The sequence below is a fragment of the Anser brachyrhynchus genome (assembly GCF_964034855.1).
Source record: "Anser brachyrhynchus genome assembly, chromosome: 2".
NCBI lineage: Eukaryota > Metazoa > Chordata > Aves > Anseriformes > Anatidae > Anser > Anser brachyrhynchus.
In genome coordinates, this window is record NC_137695.1 from 88367695 (window position 1) to 88382494 (window position 14800).

The 14800-nt window shown below is 39.8% G+C and overlaps 1 protein-coding gene across 11 annotated transcripts in view; it reads right to left on the reverse strand.

Moving 5' to 3' along the window:
• COBL (cordon-bleu WH2 repeat protein) overlaps nucleotides 1-14800 on the reverse strand; it is a 154141-nt gene that overhangs the window by 27251 nt on the left and 112090 nt on the right. The gene's annotated exons all lie outside the window — the stretch shown is intronic.

Sequence of the window (14800 nt, forward strand, 5' to 3'; positions counted from 1 at the left end):
ACAAAGTAAGGCATGGTATAGCAAAGAAGCCACAAGTGGAAGTTAAACAGTGGAAGCAGATGGGAAGTTTTGAAGTAATGCACAATGCAGTATATTTTGATGCAAAGAGACCTCTATGTAATACCGGCCACATCTATTGTCGCCAGGGTGGCATAAACGAGCTCCACCCTGTAGCTGGCACGATTTATAACACAGAACCTTCTTCCAGTTCCTGACACCAAGGTGACAGACAGGCTTTTCCTCCTGAGCTGTGTCTCTCATTTATGGTCCTTTCTTTGCCTGCCTGCAACTATTTCCTGCATCCTTCTGCTCAGGAATATAGATAGTAACTATACCCCAGTCTCTCACTGGTTTTATCCAGCAACCTGCTCTGCCGCAGGATCTCCACCCTCCAGCCCCTTCTTCCCACATACTGTCAGAATAAAAAACAATTCTCTTATTATCAGGGTCCATGTGTGACTCGATCCCTATCTGATATGCCTGGATCTCAGCAGCTGAGTCATCCAGTCCACTGAAAGCACCTCCTTGTTCAACAACTTCAACCTGAAACACGGGAATACAGAAAGACATCTTTCTATTCGATGATTACATTCCCTGTGCTCACACAAAACCAAAATGCCTCCCTCTCTTCAAGCCTATCGGTTTGTCAAAGCAGTTCCCTCATCTTTTATTTTCACTGAGCGGATCCATTAATTCTTAATACAGCTAACACATGTCAGCAGAGCTGCTGGCTGAGGTAAAACGTTTTGATTGCCACTACTACTCGTCTGAACACGAAGGCACACACTTAAAACCTGACTGCTGAAGTTGTGTGTCGTGTTAACAACCTTGTTTCAGCTGTTTTTAAGTGGAGCGATCCTTGGACGGATGAAGTGAGAACCCACTCTTCCTTCTACACGTTTGATCAAGTCTCCACCAGTGCAAACTGAAGATGGCCGGGCTGCGCGAGGACAAAGCAACTTGCTGGCTAAACACACAGCATGAAAAAAGCCTTCCCCAGCTTACTGAGTGGTCTCGACTCTGGAAGTCAGAAAGTAGCTTTTACAACTTTCCAGTTTTACACAGCGAGCTGGGTAACGCGTCGTAGCAGATGCGATTCTGCAATTTTTGTGATTTTTTGTCTCAGAGCGAGCGCATGTGTGGAACACCACCGCACACAGCATTGGGTGACCAGAGTGATGGCAGCCAACTGAGGTAATTTGTTGGTCAAAGACAAATCCCACCATTTGTTTCACTCTTCTCTGTCACGACACTAAGATGACTTCAATTTGTGCCCTGATCTTCAAGACCTTATGCAGACAGAAAACATCCAGGCTAAGACACAGAATATTGAGCAAATACTCCAGGACTGGGCACACAAGTAACGATTGCCACGGACAATGTGTTACTGAAACAGTACTGTAACTCAGAAGACTACCTGCATTTTTAAAGGCATAACAATGCCAAGCTCTTCTTTCAGTACCACGTAACCCACTGCACCGGCTTGAGGTGGGGTGCGGTATTTTGAAGGATGCAGAACATGGCCTGCAGTCTCCAAGTCCTGCTAAAACTCGTGTGACATCTCATCCGTACGTGAAGTTGGAGGGCCCCTCGGTGCCCTGCACCCCCCTAGCAGCGGGCTGCAGAAGCTGCAGTGCCCAGAGGAGCACCACAGCACCACAGCTCCGGCACAGCACCGGCAGGCCACACAATTAGGTCAGCCACAACCGACAAAGGCTTTCTTGGGGGGGTTGCTGCAGGAATGCTGCCACTGATCATCAGGAAGGAAAGAGGAGAGTAGCTCATCAGTAAAGAATGCGAGCTTCTTGTTTAACACAAAAGAGATCTTGTCGCTTTAATCTCAATAGGCTGTAAGTAATTAGGAAAACACCGAGCTCGGAGTTTAGGAGAGCCGTATCTGCACTCATGCAGCTTGATATTGCATATATGTACACATTACTCATACGGAATGCCAGTGATGGGGAGACAGATAAACCTCACCTGGTTTAAATGCCAATCAACACTTTCAGATACGAAGGCTGAATTCAATGTGTGAAGACTACCATGGGTGAAATTCTCACTTTGATTACTGCTATGAAAATTACCACCATTGACTTCACATGAGACTGAAATCAGACTTCAGCGTTCAAAGGACGCGTGCCCTACCCAGATGGACAAAATCAGAACTGAGTCCATGTCACTAAAGCCCAAACTGTCCCTCCCTCTAAGTCCAATGGGCGCAGAGCTAATTCTTTACTTGCCAAAGCCTGTTTGCTAAGTGCTGTGACCTCCTGCTTTTACAGCACTGCTGCTTGTTTATTGTCACATTCATTAATGGTAGAAACAGTACATCCAAAGGCATTTTTTAAGACGTAGCAGCTGATATAACCCTAACATGGTGACTAACTGGAACTTTGTACTCATTTTACAGATGCAGAGTTCCTATAATTCTTCTGAGTTCTTGCTCTCTAGGAGGTTGGCAATTATTTTCCAATTTCTTTCATCACTTGTTCCACTGCCAAAAACTTTCTTTTCATGGATTAAAATTGCTTTGCTGTAGTTCAAATGGCCTATTACAATAAAATTGTAAAAAACATTACAAACTTCATGATGTTAAAGAATATTAATTCATAAAATGGTCCCCAAATTACAACATAATTATTTTACTGACAGTACTTAAAACTTCTAGTAAGAGAAAGAAACATTGCTCTAATTATTTGCACTGGCAGTAAAAAGTTGGACCATCACAAAAGACCAGTATTAAAAAAAAACAGTGTGCATTTTTTCATACACTCGGAAGAAGCCTGGTGGAAAAAGAAAGCATATATTATGGCAACGATTAACAGAGATTATAAAAATGAGCAACACAGGAGTAGTGTAAAGAGTTTTCACACAGGTGGAATGTGTTCTGGTTACATTTTACTCGTTTTGCTCATCAACGAAAAACTTGTAGGTTTAAGTAGGAGTTAAAATACAAGACAGAATGGGCTGCCTTCTCTGTATTTATGACAGTTTAGATCATTCTGGTTCAATGTATTTCTTAGCATACTTGAGTCTACATGCCTACTTCCATTTTGTTTTTAATTGAAAGAAAAAAAGAGAAAACAAATGACAACTGTTATATATTAACAACATCATGGGGGAAGTGGGGGAACAGATCAAGCTCTGAAGCACTCCTCTCTCAATGTTGTAAATGCCTTGCAAAAACTGAATGCGTGTCCAAGAAAGGCTGTGGTGAGGATGCTTTGCAGCTCTAGCTCTCCTCCAAAATGAGGATGCAGAGCAGCTTAGTGTTGGATCTGGTCTTTTAGCTCATAGAATCACAGAAAAAATTTCATTTGGAAAGAACCTCTGGAAGTCATCCTCCTCAAAGCAAAGCTGTCTTCCAGCTTAGATGAGGTTGCTCAGGATATTGAGAAGCTGAGTTTTTCAAATCCCCAAGCCCAGAGACTCCATAGACTCTCTGAAAAATCATAAATTGTTCCCTGGGTAATGTTTAATGCTTCTCCCCATAAAGAACTTTTTCTTATAACAAATTATTATTTTTTTTTCTTACTGCAACTTGTAACTGTTGCCTCTTATCCTTTTGCAGTGATCTCTGAGTCTGGCTTGGTCTTCCTCTTCCTACAGATTTACTCCTATGATAACATTCAAATCCTCTTGACCCTTCCCTTTTGCAGGCTGAAAAAGCCCTGTTGTGCCTCAGCACATTCATGTACACGTGATCCAGCCAGCCATCTTAGAGACCTACCAGACTCAGTTGCTTCTGCTCCAGTTTGTCAGTATCTTGTTTGAGAGAATTCAGAACTGAACCCACTTTTGGACAATGAACACAGATGTGGCTTCATGGCAGCCAAGTAGACAGGAATAATCATTTCCCTTGATCTGATGGCTATGCTCTTGTTAGTGCAATCCAGTATGTGGTTAGTGCTTCATCACCATGAGGGCACGTTGCTGACTCACACAGTCATGCATGTGACTCCCAGTTCTCACATAATGAGATATTTTCGGTCTCCTTCCTTGCCTTATGCCCCACATGTTTTCTTTGCCAACAGGTTCTTTAAATGCAGTCCTTCTTGAAGCAAAACGTATGCAAACAGAAATAAATCTATTCCTTTGCACACTAGTCAATAAGAAAAATGAAGCCTCACAAAGGACGTCTCACTACACACATCAACAAAAAGGTATATATGGAGTATTATTAGATACACACCATGAATCTACAACATCTCCATCGTCAATCCTAAGCTGACCACGCTTACCTTAGCTACCCAGATCTACTCTGCTTTCCCATGGTTGAAAAATAAATGCAAGGTGGACCGATTCAACCTGCCTTACCAATCTGAGCCAGTTAAGCATTTCTCACTTCTCCTTGTCTGCTGTTTGTTGATTCCTGAACAAAAAGGTAATTTTGTAACTTCTGCAAAAGCTTTTTTGTCAGTGTTCCCTACACCAAATGCAATACAGGATAGGATCAAGCCAAGGAGTAGGAACTGAAGGGTATTCCGGTTCCTCCATTGTTTTTTCCATGTACAAGTGACCACGAGGATTTGTGCACCAATGTTTCATTTCCCTTTCAAATTTATGTTGATTTTTTTTTGTGAAGTCTCTCTCTCAGTGCTACATTAAGTGTGCCTACTGTCTCTTTGAAGGCTCAGAGGAAACTGCCACCCCATGTAAATGGCTGCTCTCCCATTTCAGCCCTTTATTTTTACCACCTCCCAAACAAGAAAATAAAGAAAAAAAAATCTGAAATTATGCAAAGCAGATTTTCAAACAGGGGAAAATTAACATATAGGATTTTATTATCACTATTTCTTTCCCACAATCCTTTCTTCCATGACTGCAAAATCCTCCCTGACCTCTGCAAAGCTGCTTTGACCTAGAATGCTGCTGCCATTACTAAACTGATTTTTATCCTCTCTTTTTTGGCACTCTCTTCAACCTCATTCTTTGCTAGTTCCTTGCTGTTATTAAAGCCTTGTTTGAAGACTCTGATGACTATGCACCACAGCCAGTAACTAGCCATCCTTCTTCAAGGGGATGAGGCTTATAATGGCTCCCAATTTCCTTCAAAAGCAACACAAAGAGCAAAAAGAACAGGATCAAGTGTGCAAGTAGACAGGTCTTTCTTTTGACTAACTGAAGAACATTGCCACTTGGCTTGGAGAAGGATAGATTAAAAAAAATGAGATAGTGGCGTGAATTTTCCATTTAAACTTATACATAATAAAATATGATGGGGAGACTTTTGTAACACTTCCTGGTGTTCAGTATCTGAGTTAAGAGCAAGCTAGAATTACATACAGGGTGCCTTCGTGGCTCTGCTTGCTCCTTTGCTTAGGTGTGAGCAGAGATGCAATGTGCCTAATCTGTGCAGTTCAAAGGACTATGAACAAGCAGACAACATAGGTTTAAGCAGCCAGATAAAAATGGAAATATATTTAAGAATATATATTAGATGGCTTCAGACTTCCACTTTATAAATCATCATGCGTAATACTAGTAACATGCCATTATCAATAATGGGGCTCTTTGGTGGCCTTTGTGGGAAGGGAGAATCTACATCTAACAACAGAAACTGCCTAATAGAGTAAGCCTGGTGGAGAAATAAACCACTCTCCACATTTTGCTAAGTGATGCATTTTGGCAATCTGCATCCTTTACAGAGGTGGTCGGCTTCAATTCAAGTACACTGCAGAATCTAAACAAATGGACTGTGAAGGTGATTTTCATGAGCCACCTTTGAGAACAGACTCTATAAAATTGCTTGAAAAGTGTATGCGGTATAATGATTAAAACCAGAAATGATTAGTGCACCTACGCAGTAAAACAATGTTTTATTAGGTGATTTTTAAGACCACAGAAAAAGGCCATTTGCTCAACATTTCTTCTTAAAACTTCTCCATCTTTTCCCCTGTGCATTCTGTTCTACTCAATTCATTCTCTTTCTTGCTGCTTGTCTTTATTGTTAACAATTTCAGAAAATGTCTACTACAGTCTCAGATTTCTAGCATAATCCAGAGAAAAGAACCATAAAACACTTTTGCATTGTAATTATATTTTCCTTCCCCAAAGACTAGCTGCCAGAAAGCCCAGCACAGACAAAAAAAGCCCTAAACGCACATACACACTCACTTGCAGGATTTAAGAACTCATTTTGTATTACAGAGATATCTTTCCACTCACAATTACATATTTACTTCTGATTAAAACTAATTTATAAGTTGAGAATTGTGGAGGAGAATCAGGTCAATCTGTGATTATCTATTACCGAAGCATCAGGAATCACACACATATAAGTAAAAAAATTTGAACAGCTGCTTTCTGTTTATGAGGACAAAGTACACTTGCCTTGACAAAGTACTTCTGTTGACAACTTCTGCACAAATGAGAAGAAAATACTTGTATTATCTTCCTAACAATACAGATTTATTAACCAGTAATGGCAACAAACAGTGGTTTTGCTTAATGCCAACAGCTAAGAGTAAACTCCAGACTGGAGTGCTGGTTGACAAGACAGGATTTCTTCACTTTCGGTGATTTTTTTTTCTTACATGTCCTCACAGCACCTCAGCCTGTTCAGAACTGTGATGTTTCCCTTCAGTTCCTCCATCAATGCATCCGTCACGTTCCCTTACATCACCTTCTATCTTTGTACAGAATAGTATCTATAGCATCAACTCATGTCAGACGGAGCCCTGAGAAAATTAAATGCTTCATGCACAAACCACCTGTCTAACTTACAATTAGGACGGCACAAAATAACTCAATTTAATTGGCTAAAACATGCTTCAGCCAAACCACCAATAACATAAATACCTTCACAGAAGTTTTTCGGCAGCTAGCTCTGGATTTAGATATGAAAACATTTTCATACATGTCTGTGCCACAAAGCTCTACGCTGACCTCTTTTGATGTACGCTTCCTGACTCCTTCCCTCTTGGACCACCTGATCAGTGGAATAGCTGCTTTCCTCTCCAAAGTTCAAACTCCAACAGGCTACTCTATATACTTCGGCTGATGGCTTACTTTGGCAATTATGTTTGTAGGAATATTTTAACGTAGAAAAGCACACTTCATTTCTAAGCTTAGTTATTGCACATTTTACTCTGCATATCCACAGTCGATGAGAAAGAATTACTCTTGCAGCTAACAAAACTAAGGACCAGAGTGTGGTAAGTGTCTCCCTGAAGATCTCATACAAGACCGTCCACAGGGGCATTGTGCCTTGTCAGAGGACATTTCATAGTCACCCTGACCAGACTCCCCTGCTGGGCAATGCACAAACCAAGGGCAGCGAGGCCAGGGCAGTGTACACCAAGCACACTCACCATGAAACACCCTGCCAGGTACCCTGGGGCTCTGCTGTCAGCAAAGAGCCACAAACATGCTGCAGAAAGGGCCATTGCTTACATAGAAGGAAAACAAGGGACAGACCTCTTTTCCAGTAACACAGACATACCCAAGAAATCACTGAGTGGGGCAGGAATCAAGTGCTGGGTAGCATGAACTCCAACTCAGGCTCTAGCCACGAGGTTATCTTGTTCAGCTGTGCACACTGAAGGTCTCAATGAGAGCCTAGTAAGGAGGGAATACAGGACAGGTGGAGAGAACATGGTGCTCACTGAAGAGCCCTGCTGTTGTGCTATTACCCTTTGACAGCACATGGACTGGATCAGGTCATTTCAGACTTAAGCAGAGAAAGCAATACTTAAGTCAGAGCTGAATTTGGCCTGTTCTTTCAACGCCGTCTTCTGAAGTCAATTATCTCATCAATCATGCTTTGCCCTGGGGCTTTCTTTCACTATTAACTTGAAACACCAGGAGGAAGAAATGCAAACATGCAAGAGTGGTAACTGGATGTTGTGCTTTGTACTCACGTGTGGATAGTAAAAAGCTAATGGCAGTGCCATCTCTGGCACTACTGTGAAGAGTACACTATGCAAGAAAAGCTCTTCGGAAATGGGTCTTCATCTGAGCACCCACTTGGAACAAACTTTCCCCTTTCATATTTTGCTCTGTTAGCAACAGATCCCGCTTCCGTTTTATCAGGTGGGTTTTGCCACTGACTCCAGTGGGAGCCGGATCGGGCCACTCACTGATTAAAATGCAAAGCTGCAGATATCTCCTGCATGGGAGGAATCCCCACAGGGAAAATTTGTCTGCATTTTTATTCATGTGAAACATTTTAAGGCTTTCATTTACACAGTTCGTTCAATAATAATGTATATGCTGTATAATGGGGTACCCGCTTAAGCATGCTTAAGTGCTTTCCTGAAGCAGGGCCATTTCTAGAATTTGAAGGTTTACTATGACCATATCCTCAAAACAGACATGCCAATGTGGGGAATTCTTCACCTGAGTTAATGGGCCTAATTCTGAACAGGATCAGCATAAAAGGTCATTTTTTAATATGAAATTTGGAAATGTCTTTGATTTTTTTCTTTCTTTTTAGCCTCAGTTCCTACAGAAATTAGGTTGAGAAAATTCACGCTGCTGTAGGTTTATGATGAAACCCTCCAGTAACTTCTAAACTGTTGGCCAGTTTCTCCTGAATTAGTCAGGAAGGATAACAGTGCTAAAGTTCAGTTCCAAAAGTTTCATTGAGAGGTAGAAGGACAGAGCAAGGAGACTCATACATCTTTTTATCTAGCAGAGAAAGGGCATCTATCTACTATCCATCTTTCCATATACTGAAGGAAAGATGCTACAAACTATAGCTAAGCTTCAACTGTCTGTGGTGTTTTTTATATACTAGAGAACTGAGTCATTGAAGCAGCAGTCCAAAAGAAATACTTTAGGAATTACTTGATGGGGTCTGAGGGAGAAGAAGAAGACAAAGTAGAAAAGGAAAAGTCCCCTAATCCTAACATCCAATTTGGTCTTGGAAAAAAAGCAAGAAGGTGAAGCTTTTGAGGTTTTCTCCTCCATCTATTTCTTTCCCTTTCTCATCCTTAAATAAAAAAAGAATGTCAGAAAAAAAGAAAGCACCTCCTCTGGTAAATAACCAATTATTATTTTTCTCCTAAAAAGACCACCTAAAGACAGTGTTTGGAAAACTTTTAAGCAGGCATGACTGGCTACTGTACCAGTTTGTACAGTACACTTTGTACTGTAATACTCAAACAGTATCTTCACTCTCCTGACTGCTCACAATTGTCCTCTCACCTTAGTGGCCCCTATCACAAAAGCAAAGAATTGAGATGGTGGTTTGTTATTACTCTTCACATCATGGCAAGTAAGTTTAAAGACTTCTGTCTCCAGTGCTTTCAGTCTGCTAATTTTCTCCCAGGCACTCATTTAACCACATGGAAAAACCGCAAGGAGTTGCCTTGTGCAAAGATTTTTTGTGTAGAAAAATTCAATCAATGCATTGCCAAAGCCTTGTATTATGAACAGTGACATGTATTTTGTGTACCCTGCAAGTGCAGAAAAGCCTTTTTAGTACAATCTGTGTCCTTTGTAGGAGTAGACTGAAGACAAATGATTTTATTTGAGGAACATCTGAATCACATCGATTAGCTTGATGAATACAGACCAGGAAAGCTGCCAGGTACAAAGGAAGCTGGGCATGTCCACAAGGGAGTGGAGCAAACAAGCAAATTACAGTATATGCACACTTTTTTTTTTTTCTTTTGACCAAATGTTTTCATTTGGAAAACTTGGATACTTAAACCTCTAAGTTTCTTTAACGGACTGGTCAGTTAATGAGGACCATGTTCTCACCTTCTGAAGGAAAGCAGAAAAATATTTTAAAAGTAAAAAAGTGTATTTTTAAATCATAAATTATCAATAAAATGTCCATTTGCATTGTGTTTAATTGTAATAAAATTACTTTTGGAATAAAAAGAAATCTTTCCTCTCTTTGGGGAGAAAGCAGGATAAGTTTTACCTGGTAAAAGAGAATCATGTCATTCCTGACCATTGATTTAACATATCTGAGGGACTGCAAGTACACAAAAAGTTTTTCAGAATATAACTAAAATACTAATGTATTCTTGCAATTGTCCCAAAATATTTAGTTCTACTCCCAGTAATACCAGAAATTGATTCAGGCTGGCCCTTCTATAGACCTCAGCAGGCCACTGTTAGGCTTTCTCCATAGAGGCCAAGTATAAAAGTCTACATAGCTTCCCAAATGTTCCTTTCTCTTATGAGCATAAGTCAAGTACAGAAAATTCTTATCTTGAACTCTGAAGTTTTGTTAGTAATTTATTTATTTATTTATTTCCCTGCATTTCTTATATAGTTCTTTATAATTCTCATAGAATAAGAATTCTTGAATTCTTATATCAAGTCTGTACTGTTTCACATACAGAAACACCTTATAGAGATGGCTGCAGTTTTTTCACTTAGTTGAGAAAAAAATGTTGGGAATGGTTCTTCATTGATTTTCATGTTTTTACAAAGTGAAAAAAAAAATCCCTTTTTTAACCTCGTCAAGTTAAGAAACAGGGGAAAGAAAGAAACAGAGAAAACAAAAAACTGCTAACCTGTATGTTTTTAAAATCAGGTATCAATAATAATTTTTATTATATGTGTGAAGTAAAAATAGGTTGGTTGTTTGCTCTAACAAGTAAGTAGATATTCCCCTACCACTGTTTATGAGAGGCTACAATATATTTTTAGCAACTTCACTTTCATCTTTTAATCACAATACTCTTATAAAAATATTTGCCAGCCATAATGGTCCTTTCTCATTCTTTCCTCTGTCTTCTCTTCGTTTAGGTCTTTGTCCTCCATTACACCCCACCTTTGCTTATGGTACAGTAGGTTGGAAAGTAATTCTTTTATCCATGCCAGGAACCAATTATGGAATCCACAAAAGGAGCTGACAAAAGAGGCTCTGTCTCTGCTCTCAGCCTTTTGCTCCCTCAGGCCCTAAAACCCAGAAGTGAATGTGCATGGCCAGAATTCTCAATTTCTTAAAAGAAAGCAGGCAGTCATTTTAGTGAGTGTTTACTGGCTTAGAAGTGGTAATAGGAAAAGCTGAGTATGAGCATCTCTAAGGATGGACAAGCAGTTTGGTATGGTACTATCACCTACCTGGAACAGAGAACACAAAAAGTTTCAACACTTTGCTTTCTGTAGCTCTCTGTGCAATGACTGCACTTGAATCAGTAGGATCTCGCACTACAAATTTCCATGCCATTTCCAACACCAACATCCCTGTTTGATTTGGCCCATTATGTGTAAATCAAGCCTAACTTCAAATTCATACCCAGGACTGAAATTCCGAGACACATACAGTCACACCATGTGCATCTGTCTGTCTGGACACAGAAGTTTAGTTCAGCTCGTTAGTGATAAAGCGCAAGTCTGCTGGTATGGGTGTGACGGTTTCTACAAATCCCACAGAGTACGTTTAAGATGCTACCCAGTTATTAAAGGTAAGCCTTGCAGAGTTAAACTTCTCTTATTCTGACTAAGGAAGAAGAAAACAGGGAATTTGGTTTCACTTAGAATAAACATTCACAGTTTATCCACAGACCACTTGGATTGCAGAACTGGGCTGCAAGGGAATTAGAAGAAGAGAAATGTCTTTATATTTAGTCAGGGTGGGAAATGGGAAGCTAAGTTTTATTCCACACTTTATGAAGTAGGTAAATAAACAGTCAAGAGCTAAATATCAGGAAATGAGATTAGAAAGACTGTTTGATTCACTGGAGTCCAACCCCTTACTTAATGTAAGCAGAAAATATTTTGTTATATTCAAAGGAATTAGACTAGGGCTTACTTCTGGCTTGAAGTCTGCAAAGTCACAGGTATTATTTCCAATACTGTGGTGGGCAGCTGAGTGAACGGACATGTCAGGGAATACAAAATGCGATCTTTCCAGCTGGTGTTACCTTTACACAGGAATGCATCTCCTTCAGAGCTTTCTCAAGGCATGAGAAAAATTAAGAGATTTGGTGACCCAAATTTAGGATTTGCTTATTAGAACTGAACAGGAAAAAAAAAAATCTCTGATGTTCAAGAAACATTCAAGGGATACAAAGGACGCTGCAGTTACTGCCTAGTCAGTACCTTATCCAGTTCTAGAGTAGCTCCCTTTTGCCACTGGGCTGTACCCTTTCAACAGCCACTCACCACCTGAAGTCAGACCATCACAGATGAACACGCGTCATACGAGATACAGACTCGTAATAAAGCAGATCATTATGCAGAGAAATAGAAGAGCACCTTCCCCCTTCTCCACCTCAGCAAAAACACAATGGAGTTCATTAGGCATAAGCTCTTCTGGATAAGCAAGGAATAAACTGTGTCAACTTATGTACTTCAGCAGTGGACTTTTGTGGCCATGCAGGTGCTATACAGAAGCCTATCTACATACTATACATGAGATAATCTGAAAAAGAAGTGTAAACAGTGGCAGCAAGCTTGTTTCACCGTCCTTGAGGGGGGAGTTCATAGTTTTGCAATGACATTAGAAAACAACATGGCTGTAATTTTGGAGGGATGGAATAAGTTACATTCTGTCTTCTAAAATAACATGTATTTTAGTATGGAAAGTTAAATGGTGCCTACTGCATGAACTAAATATATATTGAGAGTCATGGTAGTGACGGGAAGCCAAGTTAGGGAGACAGAACTGCTGTCTTATACACACACACAGAGCACAACTCTCACACTGAAGCACTTTATACTGGGATGGAACCATACGGAGGGCTTAACGTGGCTATAAATGTGAAGAATAAAAATAATATGAGAATCATGCCCACAGAGTTGACTTTACATATGCAGAATACAGAGACAGATGATGGGCATATGATAGGTTACATGGCCATGTCTAATAAATAAATGCATCCTAGGCCTTTGCAATTTAGATCACCCAGTCAGAAAGGTGTGGTATTCTATTAATCACTGTCCCCTGACACTTATTTGAGCACTCTGGACCCCATGGCCAGCTTCAAATAATTACAGTTAAAAACAAACAAAAAGAGAACTATTTCCTCCTGTCATCCATATATTTAGAATATTCTCTCATATATTTAGAATATTCTAAATATTCTCTCCACACTTTACCTGCCCAGAATCAGTTTCAGTTCTGGACCAGTAGCACATTTGCTAAAGATAAAAATGGAATGAATTCAAAGCTTAGTATTCCGCAGCGCTGTCACTGGAAAAGAAAAAAATTCCAGCTGCTCAGTGCGAAAGACTGCATTCACTTAAATCCTCAAAGATCAATCATAAAAAAAAAAGGAAAAAAAAGAAAAAAAAAGACAGCATTACATGTAGAAAAAACATTTAAGGGTGGTTGGAGAGTCTTCAAATCTTCAGTCTTAGTCTCTGAATGACTGAACTGCTGATAACAAAGTCACTTGTCAGTGAAAGAGGATGGATACTAAAATAATCTGCACACACTTTTAAAATGCTGCAAGTCATGCTGATAAATATTTCTAGCAGAACACATCCTTCTATATCAACACTAAACATGACGTATTCCTATGCACTTGTTCTTAAGCACATACAGCAGCTATGTGCACTAATTTCCACACCTTGGGCATAGCTAGACTAGATACACAGGCAGTATCTCTACAATATAATAGGCAACATAACATGCCAACACCCTTTGCAAGAACACCTAAAGTAAGAATTTGAGCTTTTGTCTAGAAGATGCCATCACACTAGCATCACATGCAAATATGACTTATCTGTTTTCCTATTTGCGATGAAACTGATTAAAAATCACAGAAAAGAACTTTATTTTTCTTTTTAGCTGATGAACAGAACAACTTGGTAAATCAGGTTTAATTTTATGACTTTCTTAAAGGCTTAAAGCCTTTGCATAAATGTGACTCCTACAGCTTAAAATTCACCTTTAGCATTATCCTTACTCGCTACCTATCGCAGATATGCGACAACGTCAGCTCCCTCTGGTGGTCAACATTTTTACAAAATAGTTTTAGAGGGGCAGTCAGTAAAATCCGTGCATCATGAAGCTTAATCTGTTTATGGACATTTATCATGCATCAGAACGGGATTAATCATAAATTATACATCTGTCCTTATTTCCTAAAGGCACTAGTTGTCACTTCCATTGGAGTCATAATACTGGAAATTGTCTTGATTTACAAGCTATCTCTGCATTTACTTACCCTCCTGAGGCATTTCCCAATGTCTAGGTGTTTTTTTTTGTTTTGTTTTTCACCCCAGGTATCCTACTCTGAAGGAGAGTATTTCAGCAGTGCTGTTTGGTAGTGCAGAAAAATTTTGACTAACTTAAATGCATTTTCTTACTAATTCTGGTAAAACCATTTTGGTGGAGAAGTATAGCATAGCAGTTTAAAACCAGGTTAGATGATCTTAGAGGTCTTTTCCATCCTGAATGATTCTATAATTCTATTTATTATCAATCTCTCTGTATCATTCTCAGAAAATTTTTATTGTCTCTATGAATAAAATGGAGTAAAACAGCCAATATCCATTTATATCACTGCTAACTTCATGTTCGATCAAACTGACCTAAACCGACATTTCTTCCTGCCACTGAAAATGACAGAAACACCCTCATTCTCTTCCAGGAGCAGGACTGAGGTGACTTCAGGAACACTGGGTCAAAGCCCAGAGCAAGCGGGGATTCCCCAAGTGCATCTAGGTGCTGAGATGGTGCTTGTGAACCAACATCCATCAAGTTCACATTCCCATGGTCACGCTTTGCTTGAACACTCTACCCCCTTGTACACGCATTATTAATGAATTTACAGTTGTGAAATGGCATATCTATGCAATTCCATTGAATAGATTTGGATTTAATGAGTGTCATTGGAAGTTCTTTCCCACACTGTATATACTAATGGGAGGTTTAGACATGCTA